This window comes from Ascaphus truei, chromosome 9, assembly GCF_040206685.1.
Source record: "Ascaphus truei isolate aAscTru1 chromosome 9, aAscTru1.hap1, whole genome shotgun sequence".
Lineage (NCBI taxonomy): Eukaryota > Metazoa > Chordata > Amphibia > Anura > Ascaphidae > Ascaphus > Ascaphus truei.
Genome location: NC_134491.1, coordinates 55,638,768 through 55,664,378, shown reverse-complemented (window position 1 = coordinate 55,664,378; position 25,611 = coordinate 55,638,768).

The window sequence follows — 25,611 nt, the reverse complement described above, 5'->3', positions numbered from 1 at the left end:
GTACATGTAGTGAAATTGTACGATGCTCAGTGTCTACGTCTTCGTTGAAAACACACATGATCTGTCTCTTGTTACCGGAATTCAATACACAGGTAAGTTCATTACACGGGGACTTGCACACCCAGTTCTCCGGCTAAAGTAGCAGAATCAGAAAATTGACATTTTAATTCTCTCATCTGTTTGTATGCATGAGGATAATTGTTCTCAGTATATGCCCATAATTAGTGGCAAGTGCAAATGTCTTCATGGTATATAAATCCTAAAAGCATTTGCTGTGACTTCAACACTCTGTCATCAAAACAAGTTACAGATTCTTATCATTTAGAACTTGAATTGCTTCATTTGAGGACTTCTGATCTGTACTTTAATTTGCATAAATTTGACACAACTCTTAGGTTAATAAGGTTCTCAGTGCTGACAACTGCTACATCACTCTTCCAACTGGGAATGAGAAAGAAAATGTTAAGAAATGCCAACTGTATCTGTGTTGATGAACCTATCAATGTTTATGAGTAGATAAAGAAACTGCATGTTCTGTCACTCATATTTTAAAAGAAAACAAAAAAAACCCCCATATTTAATCATGATTGCATGAACAGACAGCAGCTACTAATCACCAGCAAAAAGGGTGGAAGTGGCTGAACCGGCAATCAAACCTACAGGAACCCACAACACCTCCCTAATCCTGCACCATAAAGATGGGTCTAGGGCAGGGGGGCTCAACTCCAGCCCTCAAGACCCCCCAACAGATCAGATTTTAAGTATATCCGTGCTTCAGCACAGGTGGCTCAATCAGTGTCTCAGTCAAAGGCTGAGCCACCTGTGCTGAAACAGGGACTGATTGAGTCACCTGTGCTGAAGCAGGGATATCCTGAAAAACTGACCTGTTGGGGGTCTTGATCTCGATGACTGGAGTTAAGAACCCCATGTCTAATACTTTAATATTTCTTCCAGTTTGTAATGTTATAAATCTCACCATAACATTCACGCATGTTATTATATTAATGGCAATACAATGAATTTCACATTAGTTATAAATACCACAGGTGCCTTAAATAGGGTTTACTTTAAAAAAAAAAAAAAATGAATATAAAGAGTTAGAGAAGAATACATTTTTATGAGAAATCTCAGACTGCCACATTTTCAGCCCTGGGTTGTAATTTTATGTAATTACTTTTCCATTGCAATTCAGGTAACATTTTGCAAAGGAATTATTAAGGCGAGGATAAGTACATTAACGTTTCAACAGTGTTTCCCTTTGAGAGCGAGTATACAGGATTTGTAATGCACTGCAGAACAGTTAAAGCATCTGTGTTCTCAACATATATAAAGAGATGAATCATTAGTCTCACATGTGTAATTAATGTACAAGGTGCACTTTATATTTCATAATGTGGTTATTGAAAAACAGAATATCCTTCCAAACCGAAAATGATTACGCAGCAAATTAAGTTAGCCCTTAAATCTATTCTAATATAGCATGACGGCAACTTATTGATCATATTTTATTGACCATATTTTATCGACCACTGCTTGTATATGAGTACTGCCTAATAAAGATGTGTGAATGTCTTCAAATGGGGCTCACAACGTTTTATTTTTGCACATTTCTTGCATATTGCGTGGACACGAATAGGTTCCTCAGAATTTTGCAGTGTAGAAAGTACAGTAAAATATTTGAAAATGGCAAAGACGTTCCCTTATGTAGCAACTAATCGAGTTTGCATAATTTTCTCGGATGCGTTCAAAATGTGATTTGTACTGTGGCTCCCATCGCTGGAACATTAAGATTCGACCCCTCTGTGCTGTTCATGACACTATCTTGTGTTTCACCCTTAAATCACAAAAAAAGAACACAATAGGTTTCAGAAAAACCTTTAAGAATAGCAAGCCTCTAAATTCCTTATAACACCTTAGCCCTTAGGCAGCGTCCATGCTTAGAGCGACCGCGCTTGAGACAGCGCGAGTGGCGAGATCAAACACATTGAGTCTATGGGAACATGACTCCTGACGCGATGGCGCGGCTGGTTTTTCACGAGATAACATTTTTTGTCTTTGTCTCGCGACAGACGGGTCAGCGGTTTGCCCAATGAGGGCAAACCAGCTCCGTGAGGTCATCAGCCATGCCTCCGACACGCCTCCCCATCGCGAGGATCGGAAGTCTGCAGATCGCTCGGCTGACAGGCGCGCGCGAGGCCATGCGCTCCGTCGCGCGCCAACACCATGGACTCGGCCTTATTCTCTAAGGTGTGATAAGCGCAGATGACGGGCTCTAACATGAAAGCCCCAATGACTTTAATGGGGCTTTTCCTGCGATAGCGCGTTATGTGCGCTTATCACACCGTACACAACAAGCCCCTATGTATGGTAATGTAACACCTGTGATATTATTTTTGACCTGCAGATTTAGCCAGACTGTTCACGCTGCCAGGAGAAGCCGGGGAATTCTGACCACGGCACCATCCAGCAGAGGGAAGTCTCTCGCAGGAAGCCACAGCTTTTACGGTCCCCAGAGGTGCGGCGTTTTGCTTTTCTTCACGCCGGAGACAGGGAGTCTGGCTCCATCTGGAACCAAAATGCATTAAAGCTGCAGTTCAGTCAATATCCTGCATGTGTTTTTTTTAATAAATCAGTTCTGTAGTAAGAAAAAATACTTTTAGCATTTTCTGTTTTTAAAAAAACAACTTTGAAAGACCAATTTTCTTGTATTCTATTTTAACAGCCATTTGCTAAGGCACTGCCCCTTCATGTCCTGTCACAAGCCCTGGCACACCCCTTTGTCAGCCCTGCCCTCCCTCTAGCACATGTCAGTGCAGGAGTGCTCATGAATATTCATGCACTTCCACTGACAGACAAGCAGAATATAAACAGATCCCTTCACTAATTATGTCACCAAATTTCGACCTATCAATACATGGAGAACGAATTGACCTGCAGCTATACAGTTCTTTAGGCAATTAGAGATTGCACACATGAAACTATTGAAGTAAAAAAATTAATTTAAACACAAAAACAAAAAAAAGACTGAACTGCAGCTTTAAATGACTGGATGTTTAAATAATCGCGTGTAAGGAGATTTACAATGAAAAATGCAGAAATCTAAAAATGTCATGTTTAGAAGACAGAGTCATTTAAAAAAAACCACACTAAAAAAGCAAATCACTAAACAGGCAGTATCATGCAAATCCATCTAGTGTGAACTCCAGCAATCCTGGAAATCCTGCAACTAATTTGCAGTTGGAGACAAATGTTGGAAATGAAAGCATCAATCAGTGAAATAATCGTGGGGCTGTCCGTGTCCATGGTCAGAATCTGTCATCACCTTGCAGTCTGACTAATCTGCAAGCTCCCTCCTCCAAATTTCTCCTCACTCATACACTGATGTGAGCATGTTTTGTGCTCACTAATACCACACACGGGCATGCCTGTGAGCATGTGGTCATTGTGGCGTTTGCAGGGTTCAGTTGCGTCCCATAAAAGGAGGCATTTTTCAACGTCCATCATTAATTCGCCGACGTTAATATTGTTCTAGAAAAGGATATTGGGGGATATGTATAAGGAGCAGAAATTCATGTCCAAACAATGGCGGAAGAATTTTCATCTGTGTCAATCTGCGACAACGGCAGGAATATGAAGCTTGTTAATCGTGCTTCTTAGTTTAGCGCAGATCATGTAGGAGCAGAGTTTAATGTCACCTCAAACCTGGTGGATTTATTTGAAGCCAAGAGAAAGATGCAGGTGTTGATGCATCTCCTCCACCAAACTCCTAATAGTCTAACCCTGAACCACTCCCTAAAATGCTCAGTGTTGCCGGTGGGACAAGATTGGAGCAAGGCACCTAGCTGCATTAACACAGGGGTGAGCAAACTGGGGGGGGGGGCGCGAGATTTTTCGGTGGGGCTCGGTGGTTACAGAGGTCCCGCGCTCTTCCCCAAGGCATTGAAATGAAAAGGCGGGGACCACGTAAGGCCTCTGTAACTCACTTACCTTGATTCAGCCGGCTTCGGGCGACGCTGCATCAAATGACACCACGGAGTCACGTGACGTCACATGAACCCGTGGTGTTATTTGATGCTGGCACAAAGGTAAGGGGGGGGGCCGCGAGCACTGGGGGAGAGCAGGCAGGGGGCACAGCACCAAACGTTGGCGCACCCCTGCATTAACATAAAGTAACACAGAGTCAGAACGGCGCACTTGGCACCTGTATTTGCAAAGTTCTAGTTGGCGACACCTGATACATCGCCCTATGGAATAGAAAACCATGAAGGTGTTTTTCCTATTTTTAAAAGCGCTTGCCAGCATGATACAATTTCATTAGGTATGCAAGTACTTTGCTACAAAGTCATTCTTCTTACTGACAAATGTGCATTTATTGGATAGTTATGCTCCACAAAATTCAACTACACACTTCTGTTTCGAGCATGCTCCCTCCAGCTTTTGTGTTTTCCATTTATGTGACTGACAAGTTTCTTTGCCAAACACCATCTCATAATCAAAGTGTCTTGTGAGAGATGTAAAGCCCACATTAAAAATAATGCACTTGTCAGTCAGTTCTCCATCTTTGCATGTCATTTAATATGAGGTTAAGGCATTCTAAACAGCTCGGTGATTTCAGTTTCATACTGGGGGGGTTTTAAACACCAAGGGCTCTGCATCAAAACACAAATAAAGGCTAACGTCTTTATCTACTCGTGCTGAAAAATACCTGCGCCAGGCTGCGTCTATGTAATAATCTTGCGCCATTTAGGGGTATGTCTGCTATGAGATGAGGGATTTATGAAGCAAGTGTGAGGCGTTGGAGTGGTGTTACATTTCCATATTGTATCAGGTTTGTCTATTAAGAAATGTGCAGTTTGCGTTACTTTTCTTAATGGTTTATGCATTGATTTTCTCTGTCACCTTAAAGGTGGCGTAAGTCTTTTTTAGCACAGAATCCTACAATAGTAGAAATACACTTAGTAAATATGTTGCATTTCAGAAAGAAAAAATATATAAATTTTACGCAAATGCAATCAGTACAGACCAGTTTCTTGATAATAATACTGTAATTATAATAATACTAGTGTAACCCCCTGAATGGGGTCACCGGTTTGCTATAAGGGTTTACTAGCAGAATAGCATATGCTGGGCCCCACCCTGTGTTACCACAGGTATACTGATGTCACGGGAGTATATAGGATAGGAGGAAGGTTCAGGAAGATAGGTTCCAGGAGGACAAGAGGAGAGAAGCCTCAGGGAGTGTAGATAGGGAGGATGTTCATGAAGTAATAGAAGAGATCAGGCCCCCCCTTATTTGTTATGTTACATGTAGGGACAGTTCCCTTGTAGTTAGGATCCCAATTAGATGCCCAACAGAAACACGTAGGTACCACAGAGGGAGAGACAGACATGCCACAGCTGTTCAAATGCCTCAATCAGTAAGGAAGTAGCAGTTCCCAATCTGGAATGGAGTATAATTGGTAACTGCACAGAACCGGCTAGGATCCCAGTATGCGGAGTAGCCAAATACTAAACACCGATGTAATCTCCCTATGAGCCGAGCATGGAGCGTTACATTTGGCGCCCATTGTGGGGATGGGCAAGCAAGATAAAGACAGAGAAAGACATAGGAAGAATGTTTTTGTGTCTAGCTCGTTTTGGAACTTTTGGAGCAAAGAGTCTGTGTTTGTGTGGACTTTGCAAAGTATTACTTTTCCCTTCAAGGATACGGGAATGCTTCTGAAAAAAAGAGAGACTGTGGACTTTGTGCATGCAAAGCTTTCTTGTTATATAAAAGCTATAATTAAATAAATTCCAGATATGGGAATGGAAGCTCAAGATGCCAGCCTTACTGTATCAAGATGTCATTCCTGAGAAAGAAACGAGTGTACACAGGATATATCAATGACTGTGAGTCAAGATCAATGGTGGATTTCCCATTGGCCCAGCCCGGGGGCAGCAAAAATGTCTGCCGCCGTATATATTTGCCGTGCTCTTGGGCCTATTGGGGCTGGTGGAAAGGCACTTAGCTGTGGCAGCCGCCTCCTTGCTGCCACCCTCCTCCTTCTGAACTGCAGAAGGACCACCATGACGTCCCACGGCATCGAGTTGCCATGGTAACGCAACGCCATGTCGCCATTTGACGCTGCGACGGCGCATTGCCATGGCAACGAGAAGCCGTGTGATGTCATAATGGTGACGTCTGGAGCGTCATTTGATGCGGCGGTTCAGAAGGACGAGGGGGGCGGTAGCAAGAAGACGGCTGCCACAGCTAAGTGCCTAGGGGCTGCATTTTTAAATCCGCCGCTGTTCAAGATGTAGTGCATTTAGGGCTGAGAGCCACAGTAACCGCAAAATGGTAGTGCGCCCAACTCCTTGCTACCAAGAAATTGTTGCTCAAGTTAAGAGGGACTGAGTTTCCTGCCAAGGATGCAAGAGTGCATAGATGCAACGATGTATGGAGCCCATCCATTGCAGAGTGGCATGAAATGTACGGCCTGGAGCTATTGTGGGGGATGGCTTATATACTATGTATAGATACGTTGATATTTAATTAATAACCATTTAGATCTGCTACAACGCTGTATATTATGCCGGATACAGCTAGTATTAGATATATATTTTTAAATCCTTTCATTTATTGTGGGAGAAAGATATGACTAGTAAAGTGACCCATTGCAGTAAGCATTTAGTGGTAGGTGGTAGACAGCAGTGGCATTCCTTGGTTGGTACGACCCTCATTATTTGACATTTTTGGTAATTACCGGGCATAATGCTTAATAGTGCTGGGAATACTAGTTCCAAGCAATCCAAACAGTCATCACTAGCAAGGCCAAAGAAAGTGCATTACCCTGAGACCGCAGAATATCACTGTTCCTCACAGTCTTTCTTGATTGATCTGATTTTACAGACTGGTTTAATCACTAATAATCAGGGCCATTCATCAGAGCAGTTTGATCATAAATGGTTTTCCATGAAAGGTTTACTATAAACATGTCTTAAGAAACAGTATCGTCACAGACTTCAAAGGCAACAGATTGCAAGGGAATATTTCTGGGCCCGCTCATCTGAGCATAATCTATTTACTGCGAGTAGCAGATGTACACACAAACTCGAAGAACTTGCAAACATAGCAGCATTTTATTCAGGGTGTAATGTTACATGGCAATTAAGATATTGGGGACCTGTGAATTCATCTAGGAATTTTGATTTACACAGAAAGACGAGTAACCATTTTGCTGCCAAAGGGTTAACATAAATACTATATACAGTATATATATATATATAGTCAAAATATACATGTTAAATGAATAAATCATGTTTTTTTTGTTTAAAGCATTGTGGGGGAGGCCGAGGGTTGCGGATGGTTCCCCAGACACACGGGACGTCACTAGCGCCTTATCCTGGAGCGTCACTTACAAATACAACACCCCTCTACACTACGGGGCCTACATTTGGATAGATATTCCACTCCGACCATTAGCCACAGCGTTAAATTATTTCTGCACCTTCTTGTAAATGTATATACAGTACAAGCAAAGTTGACTAATTTGCACCTTGTGGAATCTCTGAAGGCCACAAACTGAACCACGGTTCTTATTCTTTTAAATAAATATATATATGTAGCAATGGCTGGTCCAGACTGCATCTCTGCTTTCTGTGTAAGTCCTTAGTAGCTACAGGCTGTGGCAGACTATTTTAGGGGCATTGCCCCCCCTCATGCTGACTCTGTGAGTGACAGGAGTGGCGGTGACACAGGGGTCCGCGTATAACCAATCATGGTGCAGACCTTGTGCCCTCCCCTTCTGGTGCATCAGAGTGGAAGTGCTAAATTATAGCAGTACAGCTCCCACCCTCCTGGGGTGAGGAAGCAAAGAGATTTCTCTTCCACCCCTCCTAGGGAGAGGAGGTGTGATGCTCCTCCCAGCTGGGTGTGAGACATGCCAGGCAGTCACTCATGGTCTGACTGAAAGATCAGAGGCCTCAATGCTATCAGAGAGCCAAGCACCATCCAGAGGTCTATGATCCAGATCAATCTACTCTGCATCCGCTGTAATAGCATCCCTTTCTGTATACCCCTGCCCAAGTATACAGTCATTAGGCAATATATATTATCTGATCTAGTTTAAGAAAAAGGGGAATGTTAGGAAATTGGAATGGAAGAAAGAAAAGAGGCGGAGGGGTGTTTAGAAAAGTCTGCATATCTTGGAAACAAGGAACAAAAGGAAAACTATCATGAGAATTAAATAGGTGAGCCAGGCAGGCAATAGTCATTTAATGCAGCTAAGTGGAATAATCAGAGGCTTCATCTATCCTGACACAAATTCTATGCTATAACTGGCCAGCTGTAGGCATCATCCCCAAATATTGGAAGCGTTACATTGTTGTAGCTCATTCTTGCCAAAGTGATGGTATCATATAAACAAGCCTACAGCGGAATAAGGAATCTGACTTTTTTTGTGCAGTTGACCGATATGCTTCATTTTACTACAGACTATTTAAAAGTGGAAACATTCCCTGGCAATTAGTAGAAAGCTGAAACAGATGCCGGTCCGCAATGCTATTCATAACTTCCAGCGAAAATGTGAAGCAAATACAATGATTGGGCTTTTGACCTACATATTTAGCAGTATCTGGTGAAAGGTCACGCCAAGCCGAGTTATTCTTCCCAAAATGACATGCGGTCAAATGTCTCTGGTGCTGATGGATCTGAGAACATGGCTGCAGGTTGCCTGTGATAAAGGTTTATTGCAGAATATGGGATTTCATAGGTAAAGGTTACTGGTGTCTAACACATCATACTTCTGTTTATGTCGGCCCTCTTTCTCTCAGACTATAGAACCTGTCGCTGAGGTGGGGGCCTGAGTCCTATGGATCTATGTATATGTATTACAGTGTGCGATACACATGGCGTGACACCGGAGCATCTGAAAACAACACAACGGTAGTGAATTATAATGGGCTTTATACACTGTAGTGCCGACGAGTATACTAAAACAAATCTGGGGCAATCACCAACAAGACCCAGGTACATGCTGGGTACATGCTGGGTACATGCTGCAACATTTCAGTGACATTTCTGCAGACAGACTAATGACCCATTGGATTAACAGCGGGGGTCCCTGGCAGTCCCATTCAAACTGAATGGGACTGCCAGGGACCCCTGCTGTGTTAATCCGATAGGCCATTCGTCTCTGCAGAAATGTCACAGAAATGTTGCAGCATGTACCCAGCACGTACCTGAATCTTGTTGGTGACAGCCCCAGATTTGCCCCAGATTTTCCAAGGCAAGTTTAAGGCAAGTTTTAGAATACTCGTCGGCGCACCTGTATGAACGTGCACTTTCTATATAACCTGACACTGTGGTCCTTAACTGTAAGATCCCCTTATACACCATTTTTGGTGAAACCTAAACACACATTTGTTTTAGAACCAAAGCCAAAGCAAACACGCCAATGAAAGTCCGGCTCTAACGTCTAAAACGGCTAAACAGTTTAGAAAGAATAGTGTGCACCATGCGTACACCATGGTTTTGCTGACATCCACATCTTCATGCAATCATGTATCATATTCTATACAGCATATAAAATGCCTTGATGCTATTGCCTTTTCAATTATTTCTGTATTTGTAAAAGAACAAATAACCTTTACAAGCAAAATACTGTATTAAACGTAATAATAATTTCAAATGGATTACTTTAAAAAATCTTTTCAAAAGTGTGATGGTGAAGAGTCCGAGAAGTGATGTGAAATTAATAATTTTCATGCATTTTGTGCAACCTTTGTATTGACAATTGAAAGGTTTGAGTGACTTTCCCACTTCTGCGCTTTATTCTATTATATAGATGCAAATCTTTTATACCGTGAAACCGTTTGAAGTGACACAGGGAAGGAGAGGACCACGGTATGTATATTCTGAATTGTACCCGTTTCCAGTCTTCCTTGAATGTTTCATTAACTGAGAGATGGGGGACGGCGCGGCAATATAAAGATAAGATAGCAACATGAAAGGGTTATGTTGAGATATCCAGAGAAGGAAATTACCTATCAAGGATATTGAATAGCATGTCAATACCACGGTATTACTACAAAAAAATACAGATTCCCATAGAGTTCACCAACATCTCCAACAGTCAACTATTTTTTACACATTAAAGCTGCAGACTAAGCAATATCCTACACATTAAAGCTGCAGACTAAGACTGTGTGTGTTTTAAAAAAAAAAAAAAATCAGTTCTGTACTATGAGAAAATACCTGGTGCATTTTTTTAAACATCTCTGAATGGCATTTTTTATGTATTATAATGTAACACGCATTTTTGGTTTCTATAGCAACCATTTACAAAGTCACATCCCCATCTCTTCTGAAACAGGCCCTTTTAGAGCCCTGCCCTCTCTCTAGCAGTGCACCAATTGTGTCTAGTGACTGCCTGGTCACATGATCTTCCCCACAGCACTTTGCGTCTTTGGTCCTCTCCTGCTGCACTGACAGCCATTTAGTGAACCCCCGAGCCGAGTCTTCGCCGACCGATCACTGGAGAATGGATCGATCGGCAACCTAGCTAATTACTTATCATTGTGTGGATTGTATTGATGCACATATTAAAGGGGGGAAAAAAAATTAAATAAAAAAAATGGCATCTTGGACTGCTGCTTTAAAAAGCCTTCAATAGTACAGTACCTGGATAGCAGCGGTCTGTGACATGAGCTGATTGGGTGATATGTGTGCTTGTTGTATAGTAAGTTACCCTGCTTAGGGCTGAGATGTCTAGTGCTGGCGCAGTTTTCTTACCATACAAACATATTATACTATACCTGCAGCTACACTGGACAGGTACCTTTGTATGTGACTAGTCCACGTATTCAAGCTGTTGTGTTTGTACTTTGGGTAGCCTAGGGCATCTTTAAATGTAACGACGCATAATCACTAGGGATATGTGAATAAATCACTAATCCAATGTCCTGTTTCCCAATATGCAGTTGATTTTGAATTAATTCCATTTTTTTTGTTAATTAGCACACAAAACAAAAAATACAGAAATGTACAAAAATGACAATGGAATATGCCAGTAAGTATGAATTAAAAATCCACACATTTGTCTGGCAATAAACTGCAAAATTGCACTTAAAAACAAGAACAGCCACAGCATTTGCCACTAAGGGAACTACCGTACCATACTTAAGCTTCACACATCTTTCTAACAGCAGTAAGTTGTCGTGCTCAAAAAGATGAGTAGAAGCATAAGTGATATCCCTGTCTACATACGTAACACAACGATTAAATGTTAAATAAATATGCTAAAAAAAAGTTTGCTTTGCTGTTGACAGGAAAATGCCCCAAATCACAAGGGCTTAAAGGATACAGATGTTGTTGTTTTTAAAAAAAATAAAAAAAAGTCATTTAATCATGTACCAAGTGACAGTAGCTATTAGATATAAACAAAACAGTTTTTGCTTGATGTATGAAATGCTATTAATTATTTACACTAACTCTACCTCAATGCTACCTCCCGTTAAAATTCATAGCCTCTGAACTCATCAAATATTGATTTTCTGCAACCAAAGTTGATGCCTTTTCCCTTCAACGTTATTATAATGAGGGATAACAATCAAATTGTCTTTGCTGAAACTCAATCATTTCCCTATGCCATCTGCATTGATCTTTTTGGTAGGATTTACCATAAATTATTCCATTCAATTAACCAAACCTGCTCAGAATGGCATTTTGCAAACTAAATAATTTATTGAGTGTTTGGAACAAAAATGATGTGTCTTAATGTGTAGCTGTTCTAACAACATTAATAACAATACGAACGCCACTATGAACATTTGTCACATTCTTTGTTCAGGAACAGAAATCAACCAGGGAGCTAGAAATCTCATTAACAAACATGGTACTATATGTTGTCACTTGTACTAAGCAACAGCTTGATGGTTTGCCTATGTGGGCCGTGTTTTAGGGTAAACAGAATATTTGTTTTGTACAAGAGAACGTAGGGTACCATTTAATACAAGTGATAGCGTTTTCACAATGTAATAATTAAAATAATATTATATTAGTAAGACCACACCTTGAATATGGAGTACAATTTTGGGCACCAATCCTAAGAAAAGACATTATGGAACTAGAAAGAGTGCAGAGAAGAGCCACCAAATTAATAAAGGGGATGGACATCCTAACTTATGAGGAGAGGCTAGCTAAATTAGATTTATTTACATTAGAAAAGAGGCGTCTAAGAGGGGATATGATAACCATATACAAATATATTCAGGGACAATACAAGGAGCTTTCAAAAGAACTATTCATCCCACGGGCAGTACAAAGGACTCGGGGCCATCCCTTAAGGTTGGAGGAAAGGAAATTTCACCAGCAACAAAGGAAAGGGTTCTTTACAGTAAGGGCAGTTAAAATGTGGAATTCATTACCCATGGAGACTGTGATGGCAGATACAATAGATTTGTTCAAAAAAAGTTTGGACATCTTTTTAGATGGGAAAGTTATACAGGGATATACCAAATAAGTATACATGAGAAGGATGTTTATCCAGGGATTAATCCGATTGCCAATTCTTGGAGTCAGGGAGGAATTAATTTTTCACCTTAATGGGGTTTTTTGTTTGCCTTCCTCTGGATCAATAAATAAGTATAGATATAGAATAAAGTATCTGTTGTCTAAATGTAGCATAGGTTGAACTTGATGGACGTACGTCTTTTTTCAACCTCATCTACTATGTAACTATGTAACTATATGAGAACAGCAGGCTTTTATCAGTTGTATCCTTATAAAATGCTCTCCTAACTGAGATGTTGCCTCTTTTGTATGTATACAGCGTTAATATTAGTTAATACAAATGCTGCCTTTGGTTTGGACAAGGATTTAAGCGTTTCAGTTAAAGCAGATGATGTTCCACCCAATACAGCTGGGGTGTCAGAAAACGTTCATATCAGTTGGTATAATCACTACAGTTGGACCCATATATAGAGCAATGGAGTCTAACTTTTGGGTGATGACCCACTTATGGGTACTGTGATTCACTGGACAGCTCTGGAGAAGTTGAAGCACGAGACTGGAGGAGACGGAAGGATAGATTGAAGAGCAGAGAGAAAGAGCAGGGGAAAGGAACTCAAGACCTGCAGTCATGAGACTAAAGTACTGTAACACACACACACAAACACACACACACAAACACACACACACAAACACACACACACACACACACACACAAACACACACACACACTCCTTGCTATGAGCAGTCACAAAAAAAGACAATGTGCATCTTTTCTACTGCCTTTACAGCAAAAAGTCATATTTTTTATGCATAAAAAAATACATGGTTTTGTGTCCCTGAGTTCTCTCTAGCTACAGAATTAAAGGAGCAATCCAAGATGGCAATGTATATATATATTTTTACGATTTATATTATATTTATTTATATACACACTGTAGAATTGAAGCAGGGGGTCTCCGGAACTGAACCCCATTAATTTCAGCTCCGGGCACCTCCTACTTCCGGGGATACCTACCTCCAAAGTTGGTGCCGGTAGATGCTCTGGATCAGCAAGCGGGGCTTTCCGGTGGAGCTACCGCGTCACATGGGCCAGTAAGGAAGCCGCACCGATGATGTCACGGCTTCCTTTTATCCCGCCGGCCGGGAAATATCTGAAGAGTGGGCATATTATAAACCCTGGCAGCCGAAGAGAGCTGCTACCGGCACCTAATTCGCAGCTAAGTATCTCCGGAAGCAGGGGGTCCAAAGAGTTTAAATTAATGGGGTTCAGCTCCTAAGATCCCCTGCTTCAACCATATATATATATATTTTTTTTGTTAAATCGCAAAAAAATCCCGCCGCCTTCTACTGCCTCTTTAATGTAAAGAGCTGCTGTAAGTTATATAGAGCAAGTTAGTGATATGCGCTCCAACATTTGATTCCAGTGTTCTTAAGACAATTCAATAATATATATGTCCTAGACACAAAGGATAAGCTGCTGGGGCTAGTGAGGTATATAAACAATAACAATAGCACTTTTGATAGCAATAAAGTCAATAACAGGATGTCTCTGTCCCTGAAGGCTTAAGGCTGAGAATGGTAAATTCAGACCGAAAACCTCATTGGGAGAGTCCTAGACTCACATAGATTGTAATAATGTACTCACATACTGTTGCCCCAGTTCTGTGTATCTTGTGGGCGTGCAACCAGGAGAAATAGTAGAAATGCAAAGGAAAAAGCACTCCAACGCACAGCCAAAATAGAGTGGGTCCCAAACAAAAATAGTAAAAATAAATCTTTATTGGTCCATATTAAAAAACGGAGGTAAGTACCCTCCTACGCGTTTCGTACCACACTGGTACTTTATCAAGGAGTAGTTCAATCCCCCTATATCAGCCTATATATACCCATACAAGCTTTCCCATTTCGCGCCAAAATCACAGCCTGACGGGCGCGCGCACCCATGCACGATGACATCACCTGCCTCGACGCGCGTGCGCACCAATGCGTAGTGACATCACGCATCCCGACGCGCATTCGTCACCCCCCCCAGTCCCCGGCGTAGTGACCCACTCGCATCCTCCCTATCGAGTTGTAGGTCACGAGTCTACCGTCGGCCAACCCGCTCATGGTCTATTTCCCCGTTGCTGAAAGTGCTTAGGGAAACGGACCCACTGATTGGTAGTGGCCTCGGGAGCCCGCCCCCAGCCCTTCCGGGTGGTGTAATATGACACGCGATATGTCACACCAGGAACTGCCAGGAACGCATGCGTGTCGAGAGGGACCCGCCCATCTGTATCATCATGGCTGGGAGAAGCCCTGGTATGTTCCACAATGCAATCAACTTTATTAGTACATAACATAACGTCAATCTAGCCTACACAGATCTACTAATACCAAAATCATAGACTGAAAAACAATGATAAAAGAAAAACATGGGTTATGAACATCCTCGGCGGGCTCCCGAGGCCACTACCAAACCGGCGGGTCCGTTTCCCTAAGCACTTTCAGCAACGGGGAAATAGACCACGAGCGGGTTGGCCGACGGTAGACTCGTGACCTACAACTCGATAGGGAGGAATGCGAGTGGGTCACTACGCCGGGGACTGGGGGGGGGGGTGACGAATGCGCGTCGGGACGTGTGACAACTCTACGCATGGGTGCACACGTGCGTCGAGGCGCGTGACGTCATCGCGCATGGGTGCGCGTGCCCGTCAGGCTGTGATTTTGGCGCGAAATGGGAAAGCTTGTATGGGTATATATAGGCTGATATAGGGGGATTGAACTACTCCTTGATAAAGTACCAGTGTGATACGAAACGCGTAGGAGGGTACTTACCTCCGTTTTTTATATGGACCAATAAAGATTTATTTTTACTATTTTTGTTTGGGACCCACTCTATTTTGGCTGTGCGTTGGAGTGCTTTTTCCTGCTGTAAGTTATACCTGCCACAAATTGATATCCCCTTCAAAATGATTTCTGTTACCATCTGTAATTGTCTTTATTGCAGTAAATCATAAGCCTTTCCAGGTAGAAAGATCCACCCAATGCATATCTTTGTGTACTTCGCATCACTTCCTTTCCTGTCCCACATGCCTGCCGGATTTATTAAATTACTTTTTTTCATCTGTAGTGAAAGTATCTACTTATTCAGACACCGAGGGACAATTTAACACAGGACTGGAGAGTATTATTCGTTCCAGACCCTTCGCTGACAAAAATACGCAAGGTGAAACTCAGCGATGACCCTTGGCTTTCACGTATAGAGATGCAGCCCGTCATGCATACTGTACCTTTACTTTCATCTCGGGACATTTAACTGCTCATTTCAGAGATGAAAGGAAATGGAATCCCCTTCTCAGTATCAGGGGTGAAACAAAAAGGAATCGTTGCCTCTTTGGAGCTGAAGATTAGTACAATTTGCAGAAGACTGACAGGCCATTGATGTTCTCTGCCTCCTGTCTGGGTTTTTTCCCCCCGGAATCCTTAATGATGCCTTATGCTAAACAGATTGTTTCAAGGTTTGCAGAATATTCCCCATGAAAGGTATTATACAGCCCTTACATCTTTAAGGGGAAAAAAAAGACTATTAAAAGCAAATATCTTTAAAAATATCTAAATGAACAGAGTCAGAGATGAAGCAGAACCCCCTGCAAATGTTTACTTAGCAAAATATGACCTGTGTACACACGCTGTCACATGTTATGCATCCATGTAAACGCAAACCTCCGGAGTATTGGTTCTGAACTACAGTATGTGTACTTTACTTTGCTGAGAATTGTGCTCAACTTCAACCCTCAAGACCCCCCAACAGGTCAGGTTTAAAGGATATCTGAGCTTCAGCACAGGTGGCTCAATCAGTCCCTGCTTCAGCACAGGTGGCTCAATCAGAGGCTCAGTTGACCGAGCCTCCGATTGAGCCACTTGTGCTGAAGCTGGGATATCCTGAAAACCTGACTGGTTGGGGGGGTCTTGAGGACTGGAGTTGAGCCCTCCTGTTCTAATGCTAATTGTCATTCTATGAACAATGCACAATAGCAATCAGCATTAATGCAGAAAGGTGAGCCGCATTTTATCCTTCTTAAATAGATGAAAAATGCCAGCATAATGTAAGAATGGGAAGACAATTGCCAGGGGAATTACAGAGATTGATTTTTCAATGAAGGGATGTGCTCAATGCAGCAGTTTAATCTCTTGTTACTAGGTATATCATGAACCATACAGATGCATTTAGATTAGGTTAATGGCAGCAAAATAATGTGGGAATATGATTTTATCCCTTCCTGCACAGCTATGCAAGACTTTCTATGTTTAGTTCTTCTTTGGTCCCATAAGGTAATTGCAAAGGTTTACTATATAAGGGAAACGTGTGTAATAGACAACCAATATGTTTGGAAATATCCAATATAATGGCAAAATTACATGAATTGAATATTTATCTTTAACATTGATTTTTTTTTAAACTTTTTTTTGTATGTCATATTGCAGTATACTTGTAATTTACATAGATATACAATAAAACGACAATTATTTATTTTATTATCATACTTATCTAAAGTAACTCGAGCGCATATTAAAATGAAGGATGGGCAGGTTTGAAATGCGAACTTCGATGTTCATTCGGAGGCTCGAGCCCAACTTCGGAATTTAACAATTTCAATCCGGGCACATTTTGTACCAAAACCGAGAGGCTCATCCCAGAATTTGTTGTTTTTTTTGGTTTGTTTTTTTAATAAACTGAGTGAACTTTTGCAAAAAGTTCATTTAAAAAAAATAAAAAATGTTCTGCTTATTTTCATTCCCCCCCATAATTAAAATAAAATACAAAACAAATAGAGATCAAGTTCCAGCAAAAACAAAAGACTTTTTTTAAACAAAAACTCCAGTGAACATGCACAGCCTTAATTAAAATATCATATAAGTCATCACATACGCATACATTTTTAAGAATGAAGTTTCATTGATTTACATGAATTCTATGGTCTTCATGAAGCTTTGAAACAATATAAAGGGGGAAAGTGCTAATGCTAAAGTGTCGTAGGTGCATGCCAGTGTAAAAACATATTTATAGGTGCAAGGCTCTCATATAAATGATGCTTGGCCTGGACGTGCAGTATTGACTACTACCGGTGGAAACACATTCAATATACAAGGTAAATGTGTACAGTACGTATATGGGGTAGACTGAAAAGGTCCTCTGATCAGATCTGGTACATGGAAAACAAGTGACTAGTTACTAGAAGTAGGTCATATTGAGTTCCACTGTATGTGTACACTGATGTGGATCCTGGTCACATACTTGCAACATCAGTGTACACATACCTATAGACTGCCTATAGTACTCACTGCCTGAATATGACCTACTTCTAGTAAGTAGGATTTCAATTTTGCCAGACATGACTTGCCATTGTCACCTTCACAGCTATTGATTTTAATGATACTCCATTGAGTTGTTTTAATAAATTGTAATGATCTTTTCACACTATTTGTTTGTTATACTGTAGGTCTCCCTTGTCTGTCACATTCTCCATTCCCTGCCTCCTTCTATTTGCTTGTCTTTTGTCTGTCTTTCATGTCATCACACTTTGATATACAGTATCACACTATGTTTCTTCTGTTATTTTTTAATTTATATGTCTGACGTCCATATCATTGCCATCTGCACCACCACGGTGACATCCCACGTCTACACCAGGGCCGTGCTGCCATTGTACGGTTTGGAATTGTTCTGAATTAGTGGACAGTTTTCTTTCATTTTTGGACTATACCATTCAACTGCTAACTTTGGATAGACAAAGCAACAGCATTTTGAATATTCTCTTACTGTGGGGGCGCTGAATTGTCTCTTCATGAAGCTATGGTAATGTATGCCTACTTAAGGTAGAAGATGTATTCTGGGGACAGCGTGGGGACTACCACCGCTTAGTAAAACCGTCTTATACATATTTAAATGATACTACGTCGCGTCTACATCACGCTGCGGCTCCTAGCGCCACATTGCATCTACCAGCATCAGTAATATGCCTTCCAGGTGCAAAGCAAATATGGCGGTTCATTGAAGGCGTCTTGGGGGGCTGGAAGTCCTTGTGTGTCAGACCCCTTGCCTACTAAATCTCCCCCTAAGCCTCCTCTAAACAAAATAAATGTAAAGAAATATTTGAATACAGATATTTTACAGTAGCTTGGAAAGCAGCCGACATGCATTTGTAATTGAGAAGCCTCAAGGATAAAATGGATGGATGCCTCTTGTCCAAATATTTACAGAGGTCCAAATTAATCCGGTGTCTGGAGTCCTCTCCACGTCCTAACATCTGGCACATCTCTTTTTAATATGTATAAGATGAACCATTGCAGAGTGTGTGGGCCAACAACGGTCCCCATCCTTTGTAGAACCCTTTGACAAGGCAACATGCTTCTTGGCTTATTATTTCTTGGGATGGAACTTTCCCAGGTTTGAAGAGGAATTGATAAATCTGCTCAGACTCTGCATGTCATTTAAAAAAAAATATGTTTTAAACAAACATCCAGTCTATTGCACACACAAATATATGTTCCTTTCATCTCATTCAGCCTTTAGCAATTTTACTTCCCATTTTCTGGGTTCTTTTATTACACAGGATTTGCTGAAGCACACACAAAAAAAAATAAATCTCATTTTTAGATTAAATATTTGCTTAACGGTATTCTCCGTTCTGTGTCAGACGAGCCTGCGATGAACTGCAGAGCAGCGTGGCGCAGAGCCCGTCAGTAACTAAAGGGGTTAAGATAACAGTGTCTGCCTACGTGGAATGTGTGTTTTTTAAGCCCCTGTATTCTGATGGGTAAATACAGAGGGTTGAAAGGTTAATGGATAAACTGGAATATGTCTGGGTATTCTAACTCCTCTTAGATTGGGAGATAAAGCTGTCTGTGAGTAGGTTTACTGGCCATGCACTTCTTTAAGGAAAGGGAAAAATATCCAGGCACACGGTCTTCCCATTCAGTGGTTTATTCAGCAAAGAAAACGACCAACGTTTCGACTGCCACGCAGCCAAAGGCTGCGTGGCAGTCGAAACGTTGGTCGTTTTCTTTGCTGAATAAACCACTGAATGAGAAGACCGTGTGCCTGGATATTTTTCCCTGTGAACTTATTGGGGTCTTGCAGGACTTTCGCTTATCTCCGTGAGCACCGGCGGTTGATACATTTTTACAAAATGAGACGTGTGCCAGTAATCCGCCTGGAATGACATGCACTTCTGTAACCCAGGCTTTGCTGAACGCACTGTGTAATACGGCAGGCATAAGTGTATAGGGCTACAATGGATAAGAAGTAATGTTACGCTTATAGTACTGGCGATGGCGACGCGACCCGTGACGTCTCACATCGCTGTAGCGAAAGTTGCACTCTGGTGTGCGATGTCGCTGGCGGCAAGGGGCTCTGTGATTGGCTGCTGCCAGTCACGTGGTGCGGCTGTCTCTGGAAATCTCATAATCTTTTGACTACAGAGATTTTGGTCGCTGTGACAGCACATTTTGTTTTTGTTCCCACTATGGGCGGTCGCTACGGACTACATTGAGCCGTCGCTGTAGCCAGGATTGTAAGCGCAGTCTAAAGAGTGACACACTGCTCATTTTCATTGTTATTACCCAGAATCCCTGGCAGCAGTGGCAGCACCGTTTACTAAGCCAGGGGTGCGTAAACTTACCTTCATGCGCCCCCCTTTCTCCTCTCCCCTCCGGCTCGCCCCCCTGCACAGCTACGGCGTCAAATGACATCGTGGGGTCGTGTGACATCACATTGCCATGACAAAGTGACATCACATGACCCTGCGGCGTCATTTGATGTCAGTTGTCATGGAGACGTGTCGTTGGAACCAAGGTAAGTTAAGAAATTACAGAGGCCTCACGCGATCCCCGGCATTTATTTTAAATGCCTTCGGGGAAACGCGGGGCCTCTGTACTAGCCACGCCCCCCCAGAAAATCGCGCCCCCCACTTTGCGCACCGCTGTACTAAGCGATAATGTGGAAAGCAGAGCTCTCTGAGATTTACAAATGAACCACAAGTGGTGTTTTTATTTATTGTACACTGTACAGTGGAGTTTTTTTGTCACTTTGTTTTACCCACCATCACTTTTCTAATGTGTGACTGTACTCACTGGAAGACACGGTTTAGATTCTGATAATACAAAAATAGGAAAGGAAAATGTTTTGATGGTGTCCGTTTTATGTATCTATATCTACAAAAGTAAACCGCTCCTCTTGGATAGATCCACCTCGGTTCATCCGGTTCCTTTGGTCTGCGGATGTCTGCAAATCAGTCTCAAAAAGGGGAAATTTGTCTTTTCCGGAATTTTTTCTTATCACCGACAAATCCAATGCGTGGATTCTACAGATTGGATTCTTAAAATCCATCTGCGGATTAGATCCAATGGCGGTTTTGGATGAATCCGCACACGGATTGTAACTGCAACACTATGTAGACGGCTTTTACACCGCGGAACAGATTTTAAACGGAAAGCTCGGAAATTCCGCGAAAACGGATTTTGACAGTTTTGCTCATCTCTATCAAGCAGAGAATTGGCTGTGGACGAGAAAACATAACTGTATAAAATCTCTTAAAAAAGAACTACTTTTGCTTTAATAAGAAGGATGTTTTCTATTTACTGTATTCTTGTATCTTTACTTTCTCTAGGTCATGCTGTCAAATAATCATTTTACTCTGCTTCATTTTTTTATTGTGTGTATTCCTCTTGGGTATTTTATGCCAGTGTGCATTAATATGAAAGGTTGAATCTCTTTGTTTTTGTTTTATGGACTTTCACTATGATTTAATCTCTTTGAGTCTTCTTTTTTTCTACATACCTATTGGGCTAATACTAAGTACAGTAACATGTTTGTTGCAATGTTATCTGTCAATATTGTTATTATTGGTATTTTATCGTTTATAATGCACCAACATAAGCCACCATGCAGTACAATATTATCACGTTTATACTTGTAAAAGGTACAGATAAGGGGATCTTTGCAGGACGGAACTTACAATATGCTGTACAATAGTACAGCTTTATCTTACTGTAGTATTTAATTTGTTGTAGTATTGACATTTAAGATAACCAGAGCATATTAAATTGCTACTTTGTAATGCCAGTGATATCATCCTTGTCCTGTGGGTCAGTGGGGACTGAACTATGCCACATAGTCAAGAACAGTTCTGCCATATTGAGCCACCCCAAATCTAGCAACCCTTAAAAATTGCCATGGCTTTTTTACTACATTACCCTAAACATATCATCTCCGTTAAGATTTGTTTGTCCTGTCAGTACCTTGCTTCCGTGACAAAGACATGTTGTATCTTCGCTGATACACCAGTGAGTGCTGTACGTGAGTTTATACTGTACAAATCAGTTACACTACACATGCAGCAGTGTCTTGCATTCGGGAGTCTATTAGGGCAATGGTGTTATCATTCCCCCTGTACTAATAAAGATCAGACTCCAACATTGACAGCTCTCATACATTTTCAAGGCCTGTATATGCAATTTTGGGGGGTTTGACATACTGGTGCCTGTAGCGAGTGTTTCAGTTTGGAATATTATTATTGTGTTAGTGCCCATACATATGTAACGGGTGGACCCCCTTGTCTGACCCCCCCAGTCTCACATTGGCCCATGTGATCTAACCGGTCCCCATTACGTGATCGTGTATGGTGGTGCACCTGCAAGTAACAGGACTCCTGAGTCTCCCGCTTGATGGTCATCAGGACAGGTAGCTGAGGTAGTGGGTGCGAGTCCAACTTACATCATGTGCAGCGCCTCCACCTCATCAGGATCTGTGCTTCCACAGGGAGATTGTCCTGGTGAGGAACGTGCCTCTCACTGAACAGAGGCAGCACAACAACAGGAAACTGACTTCTAACTTTAGGCAGTGCTGTGTCTTATATCACCCCCCAGAGAACAACCTGCTCTGTACCACTAAGTGTGGGCACAATGCATGTTGTCACTTCCTTTGGGGACATATGACACCTCACCAGGGTTTGAGGGCAAACCTCCATTGATTGTTGCTGGCAATCCTGCATACTTACCAGGTTTACTGCCAGCATGAGAAAGAGATATGTACACCAATCTTACACATGGCTACACATATATTGCATCATTTTTACGACATGCTCGTGGCTGTAACCCCTATTTCAGTGCACACACTTGTACATTTGGTTGTGTCGTTATCCAATGTTCTACCCAACCAAACCTTTGCTGGGATCGCTATTTATCACTGACCTATGTAGTAATATGTGATGTTGAGTCTGCATTGTCACTGCACACACCATCCTTTGACTGGTGCTAGCTGTGGCAGGCATCATTTGCCAAGCTCTTTAATATTTGTTTTGTTACACTTCTGCAGCATTACCAGTTAAACGAGCTGCCCACCTACCCACCCGCCTTTATTTTTACATGGGGGTGAAGCAGGGAGCTCCAAACATTGAACTGAATTACCTTCAGCTCCAGGAACCCCCTGGTTTCCGAGATACTTGATGAAGGAAGCTCCAGTACTTTTTGGTATTTAAATCCTGCACGTCACGTGGGCTAATAGGAAGCCATGATATTGCAGCAGACCACCATTTTGTCTGTACCAGTGCTCCAAGTACCTTGGAAACCAGGGGGCTCCTCACAGCTGATTGTAGTGCATTTAAACTCTTAAGATCCCCACTGCTTTCCGATCAATGTAAAAAAATTAAACATTGTATGGTGGGAAAATTGAACAGGAAGTGCACCTTTAAGCTTTTGGCATGAACCATAGTGCTCCTAATAAATGTTTGTGTTTTATTCAGCCATCAATTTTTTTATAGTCAGAAAATGTGAATGGTTAACAAATATAATATAGACTGCTCCAGCAAATTAATAATGTGCTTCCAGTTGGATTGGAGATCACACAATACTGCGTACTGTCGGAGAGAGTTTTCATCGGAAGGGGGCCTTTGGCCGTGACCAAAATGCTGCCACCCGGCAGACCGCCGTCACTACAACTTACCTCCGGGCAAGTCGCCGCTTCACATTTCATCATGCGCACTCCGACCCCGGTGCCATCTTTAAATCTTAATGGAGAGGAATATGAACTGTCTCTTTTTTGAGAAAAGTTAATTTTCCTATCCATTGAGATGTAAAGAGGACATCCGGGGCAGAGCACGCACAGTGAAAGGTGAAATGGCGACCTGCCCAGCGGTGAGTCGGAGGGGCGGCAGACAGCATTTTGGCCACGGCCCAATATCCTATACCGAGTTTGGTAGGAATCATATCATGAAACTTCTTTTACCAGGACATCGGCCTAAGGTGAACATCTGATTCCAGAATCCATATCCAATTCAAATCTTGCTCTAAACCTACTTGAAAATATCCATCAGAAGAATTAGAATATGAGGACAATGAGATGAAATCATATCTTTGTCCCAATTACGGAATGCTTGAATATTATATTGTTTGGAAGGCATGAAATATATTTACCTGTAGCAGAAGGAAACTGTGGGTAACGGCTAGACAAACTAAAATAACATCTGCTCTATATTAGTACAAATTAATCCTGCTGTCAAACCGAAATAGATATTATGCATCCAACAGATATCTTGGAAAAAGTACAAACCTGTCATTATGTGATTCAGTGATTATGATTGCGTGTGTCTCGATCCACAAAGCTCGGTTACGTCACTTAACGTTACGTGAAGATTAACAGTGTACCTTCATAGGTCATTAAACATTAAGCCATATTTTCTCCCATAAAGAGCATAGCATTAACTATAATGGCTATTAGTCATAAGGGCATGCAGATGAGGCGTTATAACAATGCATATCCAGAAAACTCTGTTGACTTTAACGCAGAGACTTAAGTAAGTTACAGTAAGTTAGTTTGATCATACTGTATACAACAAGCGACAGAGAAGTCCAATGCTACATCCAATATGACAAAAATACACAGTAAAATACTATATATTCTCTTGAAAAAGTACCATTTAGTTTAACTCTTTGGCCAAAGCATTGTAAGCCTGTGAGCCACGACAAGGCAGCCACCCGTTCGCAAGTCCTAACACTACCAGATAAAATACTAATATACCTCTATTAGGATTACAATTCTCATTTACCTCTATTAGGAGGGAGAAAGACCACATTGGATCTATATCCAGCAGAATGAAAGGACCTACTAACCTGGGAAGTGGGGAGGGGCGAGCTTAAAATCCTGGGAAGGAGGAGCCACCAACCCCCAACAGCTGAGACAGCTGAGAATAGGTTAACAAACAACACACAGAACCCCAGCAAGCTCTTTTAGAGAACATATAAGTATTTTACTGTGTATTTTTGTCATATTGGATGTAGCATTGGGCTTCTCTGTCGCTTGTTGTATACATTTGCCACGCTCAGTAGCTCTCCTTTTTGACACTGATATACATATATATTTATATATCTGCGTGTTTGTTAGATCATACTGTACCTAAACTTGGCGTTACTGGCATTCAGACCCTGGGACAGGGCTTTTACACGGACTAGTTGGGCGTAATACAGGGGTGGGCAACTCCAGTCCTCAAGGGCCACCACCAGGTTTTCAGGATATCCCTGCTTCAGCACAGGTGGCTCAATCTGTGCTGAAGCAGGGATATCCTTAAAACCTGACCTGTTGGTGGTCCTTGAGGACCGGAGTTGCCCACAGTAGTTAGGTATGATTTTAATCAAAATATGCTTATTTCCCAGCATTATTTCCCTGTATCCACTAACTTGAATCAAGTACCAATTTCAGCGTGTGAATTGGTGTAACGCGGAGACGTACGTAACACCACATTATTGGAAGATAAGCCTGTGCTAATGAGATGTAGAATGGCCGTTGTTTTTTTCCTGTTAATTCGCTTTGAGGATACCTGTTAGCCTCAGGAACAATAATGACTTAACTGAACTTTGTGGATCTAGCCTCATAGCAGTTTCTTTACTCTTATTCTTTAATATACAGTAAGAGCACGGACAGAACCCTGTATGGATTTTGAATTGTACATCAGGGACGGCTTGGAATTTAGCGGGTCTCGGTGCCGGGGGAGAGTGTCCGACATCTGCTCCGGCTCCTCATCTATGTGATGTCACGGCGTCATCTGACGTTGCGGCATCACGTTGACACAGCAAGGTGAGGCTGC